The 6,282-nt window shown below is 56.9% G+C and overlaps 1 pseudogene; it reads left to right on the plus strand.

Moving 5' to 3' along the window:
• Positions 1–3,217: 3,217 nt before the first annotated feature.
• On the plus strand, positions 3,218–4,935 carry LOC130023424 (histone H3.1-like; annotated as a pseudogene).
• The last annotated feature ends 1,347 nt before the right edge of the window (positions 4,936–6,282 follow it).

Below are 6,282 nucleotides of genomic sequence, written 5' to 3' on the forward strand. Positions count from 1 at the left end.
ACGTGCATTGAAAGTACAGTCATTTTTGTCCTTCTTCGTTTTGGCAGCATAGTTCGGCCTTGAGATTTTATCAGCCTCTCCTTCCTCATCAAATCACAATGGTCAGAAGAAACCTGTTCGGCACATGGGGAAGCCTTAGACACACAGAGACGGCGATAGCTGCCAAGTATCCCTGCTCAACGCCCCGGGATAGGCGGGGGTTAGACTCACGCGGAAACACAGAGAGTGAGACTCACGCTACCAGACCGACGGTGACATCTCTGCCATCCCAGCCATGACAAGGGACAGGATCCTCACAGGAGGAGGACGGGGAGAGGAAGGGACATGCTAAGGTCCTGAGGTCAGCGCCGAACCTTCCTCCACGACCGCACTCAAGCCTGGGTCTCAGCTGTCCCAGACCAGCTGCCCCCAAACCTGACTCCCCTGCAGACCTTGAAACACCTTCTCTACAATTGACAGTTTCTGTCTTGGGGCCAGGGAGCTAATATGCGAGCAGACATTGCCCTGCACGCAGCCGACCCAGGCTGCATCCTTGGTGCCCAGCATGGTCCTCCAGGAGAGATGCCTGAGACGGGGCCAGGAGGAAGGCCAGGCATCACCAGGTGTGGCCCAAAGCTCCAAAGAAGTAAATGATGATAATACAGTTCCCGGAGGTGGGGAGGCTCCACTCGGCCCATGCACGGATGGAACGGAGGGAGATGTGCCAAATGGCAAGCGTCAGAGAGAGTGCTGTCCACTGTAGCACTGTCCTTCCATTGTTCATCGATTTGCTCGAGCGAGTCCAGTAACATCTCCATTGTGAGACTTCTTGTTACTGTGTTTAGCATATCGAAGATGCCACGGGGAGCTTTCCAGGCTCTGCCGTGCAGGCAAGATACCCTCGGTAGCTTGCCCGGATCTCCGAGAGGGGCGGAGGATTCGAACCTGGGTTGGCAGGGCCAGCCCCATGCAAGGCAAATGACCTACCACTGTGCTATCGCTCAGAGAGAGAAATAAGAAAATGTTTTTACCCTCATGTGTGATACGGAGAAACACAGCATCCAGAAAATGACATCAACACGTGTCTGTGGTGGGAGCTGAGGCCTGAGGGGGCATGAGGTAGGGCCCAGGGCTCCCTCCGTCTGGGGAGTATGTGCAGAATTCATAACCCCAAAGCACAGTCACATCACGCAAACTCACGTTATGACAATTAAAAAATAAAGATAAAGATACATAAACACCTAACACTTAGGAGCAACTAAAAAAAAAAAACAGAAAAAAGGAATCAAGATATGTGAGTGTCGAATGCTGGGAGTGGCAAGAGCCATGAATGGCCCAAAGCAGGCGGGCCCAGCTGAGACAGTCACGAGCCGCACGCAGGCCACGCTGATGAAGACGATTTTTTAAAATAGAGATTAAGAATAATGATTAAACTCTCTTTGCGTGATTACTGAGAAAAATGAGTCTAGTTATGAATTTCAATTAAGCCCTGTGGCCTGCTGTGAGCCTGATGCCAAAACCTTATTGTGGTCATTTACTAAAGTGATCAGAATCGCACAGTTGCAGTTAAATGTGATGCTCCTTAACCACTGTTTCAGAATTCACGTGGAAGAGAGTAGAGATTTTGAAAACTTAGAAACATCTGATAAGAGATTTGTTTCATATTTATGCACATGACAAACATTTTGAAGCTTGAGACGATCTCTTGGCCAAAAATCAGCCAAAACAGCACTTCCGAGGGAGAAGTCAGCTGACCTCTCTTCTCTGAAGAGACACCTCGCGTCTGGGTCCCTGGGCATTCCCTCCCCAGTGCCCACAGGCCAGGGGGGAGGGGGGGAAGGGATGGGCCCACGGGTGCCCATGTGGGAGCACCTGGGTGCTGAGCCTGCACGCACCTTTCTGAAGCCCTGAGGTGAGTCTGGCTGGGCCATGCAGCCCACCAGCGCGTGGACGCCCTGACTGTGGCCAACAGAGTCTGTCTGGAAGTGTCCGACCCCCAGCAGCATCTCTGGGGCCCTAACCTGCCCCTGGTGCCCACGGGGAGGGCACCCAGAAGACGCCCTCTGCAGGGCTGCCCCTTGGGCCCTTGGTCACAGCACCCCAGATGCCAGAGTTGGAGCAGATGCCACCTGGGCACACCAACTGCCGCCTCCAGCTCCACACAGCCCAGGACCCACGATGCGCCTCAGCACCAGACACTGCCTGGGCAGACGCGGGCACAGAGGGGGCTGTGGGCAAGGAAGGAGGTGGGGGGCTCCAAACAGCCCACGAGACCCCGATGGCCCTGGAGGGCGGGTCACTGACTCGCTGTCATGGCCGGGCAGGGCACATGTCCAAGGCAGGGGCTAGTGATGGGGAGAAGGAGGAAGAAGACAGTCGGGACCAGCCTCCAGACACAGGACAAGGCTCGGACCACACACACACACACACACACACACACACACGCATGCATGCATGCACACATACACATGCACACACGCATGCACACATGCGCACACACATGCGTGCACACACATGCACGCCCATACATGCATGCACACACATGCACGTACACACATGCATGCACACACATGCACACATGCACCCACACGCATGCACACACATGAACACACATGGACACACACATGCATGTGCACACACGCCTGCATGCACTCACACATGTGCACATATACATGCAATTACACACACAAACATGCACGCATGCACATGCACACACATACGTGCACACATGCATGTACATACATGCACACACACATGCACGCGCACACACATATACACACAGGTGCACCTGGGGAGCCTGAGCACCCCGCCCACCACCCCGGCCCCACTGGGCAGGCCCCCTCCACGGGTGGGCTAGCAGAAGCGTTCTGCAGTGGGTTTGTGCAAGGACCCCCAAGGAGGGAGTCCCTCCCCGCACAGATGGAGTGAGATAGGGCAGGGCATCCAACAGCGCAGAGACTCGAGTCAGAGACTCCTGTTCTCCAGCTGTGAAGGAAACGCCTCTGAAGATTTTGTCATGATGCAAACTTTCTCCCCTTTTTAATGCATGACCTGACTTTTCCTTTAGACTTGTACATTTGGAGGCTTTGGCAGAAGCCAAACATTCGCAGAAACCCTGAGGTGAGTGCGTGGCTTCTTTCCTTCCTTTCTTCGTGCGCGTCATTTGAAGACGGATGTTTGAAGATGCTTCTTCCGAAGGACGCCGGGAGGAAGACGGGACCAGCAGAAGCAGGCGCGCATGGCCCGGCCGGAGCAGCACAGCCGCTGCAAAGCTCCAGGCCGCACAGTCCCCACAGGTCAGAGGTCACAGAGTCTGTAGGAGTCACACGACAGTGGCCCTCCCTGCCAGCACCATCCCTGGCAATGAGACAGGAGGCGAACATAACGGAGCCACTGAGGGAACCTGCAGTGCCCAGTGGGACTCCTCAGGGTGAGGAACCCAGGACTCTCCACAGAAGAGGCGTGCAAGACTCCCCATGGAAGGGCGCTCTGGATCCCTCAGAGCCAGAAGTGGGCACTTCAGACACCCAGACCCACAGGCCGGGCCAGGCAGCGCCAACACTGTGTGCACTGAGGCAGAGCGAAGCCCCCTAGGAAAATGGGACGTCAGCGGAGCCAAGCCCAGAGCAGACCCAAGGCGAGCACGAAACCCAAGACCCCCAAAGTTGGTGCAAAGGGTTCCCGTGTGGGTCCCGACCCTCCTGAAGGCCAGACCCGCGCCTCGAGAGAGGAAATAGCAAGACAAGGTGGGAGAGAAAGTGACCCCGCTGGAGCACTGCCTGGTGAGCATTGGGGTCCGGCTTCACCTATCAAGTCCCCGACGCGATGGTCTGCTTTTTCCCACAAATGCTTGGTGTTGGAACTGTCACTGCTTGGCCCCTCCTCGGCCGGATGCTTAAAGAGGGAAATTTATTATTAGATATATACTTATATACATTATTATTAGAAATAAGAGGCAAGATGGCATCGACGCCGACTGAACTCCTTGCGCTCTCCCGAACCTGGCTCTCCATCTCGCTCTGGATGCAGCGGCCGCAGCATCACCACCTCCCCCGGCTGGGCCGAGTCACAGCACCATCGAGCATGAAACAACAACAGTGGCCCGCGCGGTGACTTGTCCACTGCAGGACACTGTCCGCCAATCACTGAGTGACTTGGGACTTGGCGTAGGTGTTCGACCTGGCACGACCCTGTGCAATGGGGCTTTGCTCTGCCAGCTGCTCAACAACCTCCGGGCGCACTCCATCCACCTCAAGGAGACCAATCTGAGGCTGCAGATGCCCCAGGCACTGCCCAGAGATGCAGACAGGTGCGTGTTGTCAGTGTATAAATTGTTATAGCAGGCTGGTTACCAGGAACTTACATTCGGTAGACTGGGAACACCTGTAGGGACGATTAGAGATCGCCCCAAAAGCCTCCATCTCCCCTCCCCAGAGAGCCTGGCGAGCTACTGAGGGTATCCAGCCCACACACAGCAGAGCCTGGCAAGTCACCTGTGACTACCAAATATGCCAACAACAGTAGTTAAAATGGGTCTCATTTCCCTAATTTTGAAGGAGTCTCCAGCTGAGTTGGGAAGAACGCGAGGGCTCGTACTAAGCAGACAAATCTATGGGTGGGAAGACGCCCCGCAAGCAGCTGGCCACCAAGGCGGCCCGCAAGGGCATGCCAGCCACAGGTGGCATGAAGAAGCCACACTGCTACTGGCCCAACACCATGGCACTACACGAGATCTGCCAGCTGCCGTTCCAGTGGCTGGTAAGCGAGATTGCGTAGGGCATCAAGACCGACCTGTGTTCCCAGAGCTGGGCCGTCATGGCACTGCAGGAGGTGTGTGAGGCCTACCTGGTGCAGCTCTTCAAGGACACCAACCTCTGCACATTCCCTGCCAAGCGCATCACCATTATGCCCAAGGACATCCAGCTGGCATGCCGCATCCTCTAAGAGAGAGCATAAAGTTTATGATGCTAAAATCTCAGGGCTGGGAAAAATGGATACGCTATTGGCGCCCGCTCGAGCAATCGATGATTAACAGGATGACAGTGACAGTGATTATTAGAAATAATATATTTCTATATTATCAGAAACAGGACCACCAGGGTCACCTGCCGCGGCCCTCCCACTGTCCAGCTCGAATACTTGCCCTTGCGTCTGCCTCGTTCTCTCCCCTTGGAGCTGAAGACGTGAGTCCCAGGCTGCCGGAAGCTCCGTGTCAGACTGGCCCCACGCGGCCAGCTGCCTCAGCCAGGACCTTTGCCAGGACCTTCCAGAGCTGCAGTCTGGCCTCTCCTGAACCCTAGATGCCCCCTAGAGCTTGTTTGGGCACAGCCAAGGTCTGGTCACTGTCTGCCCCGGCCTCAGCACGGCCTTGAAAGCGGCCTGCGGGTGGACATCACGGCTGAGGAGGCCTGAGAGCTGTGCAGAGCCCTGGGGGCCCAGTCAGGCCCCAGATGCCCAGGTGCACGCTAAGCGGCCAAGCAGAGCAAAAGCAGAGCGAATTGTAACTGCCAAGAATTAAAGCAGGAGGAACCCGGGCCAGGAGAGGCAAACAGGGACACACCGTGGAGTGGAGGGTGACCCCCACCCTCTGCTTCTCAGAAATGAGCCGCAGACAGACCCCAGGCAACACGGCCGGCCTCTTCCAAACAGGCCGGGGGCCCGTGAATGCTCGTGGACCCAGGAGACGCTGCAGGCCCCACCTTGGTGCACCCGGCCTGGCCTCACAGAGCTCGGAGGGGTCAGGGACCCTCCTCAAGGCGACCACAAACAGCCACGTGCTCATCAGCAGCTCCTGCGCGGCCCTGGAAGGTGATGGGATGGGGCACTCAGGGCCTGTGGCTGGCCACTGCTCCCTGCACACAAGCGCCCAGGGGTGCCCAGCAACAGAGGAAGGAGGGAGTAGACCCCACGCCCAGGGCCAGACTCAGTTCCTGCTTCAAGAGAGAACAAACGCCTGTTGGCCTGGCCGGGAGGGAGCAAGGGGCGTGCGTCCTCCTCCAGTGGCTGTGAACTACCTGCCGGCCAAGGAAGTCCGAGGCCCCGAGTTCCTGAAACAGATCCTCGGATCTCAGGACCGGAAACCCCAGGCTGCTCTCGGGGGGCCTACTGGGCTGAAGGCCCCGTCTGCCAGGCCGTCACTGTGGAGGCCTGCGCGGCCTCAGCCTAAGGGACCGTCATGAACACGCCTCACACACTGAGCTGTCCTTCCATCCCTAGCTGGCCCCAGCGACTCCTTCCTGCTGGGCGGCGATGAAGCCGAGATTTCTCTGACCTCTCCTGAGCCCGGGGGAACCCCCACGATGC

The sequence above is a fragment of the Sorex fumeus genome, unplaced genomic scaffold, assembly GCF_029834395.1.
Source record: "Sorex fumeus unplaced genomic scaffold, SorFum_2.1 ptg000024l, whole genome shotgun sequence".
Taxonomy (NCBI): Eukaryota; Metazoa; Chordata; class Mammalia; order Eulipotyphla; family Soricidae; genus Sorex; species Sorex fumeus.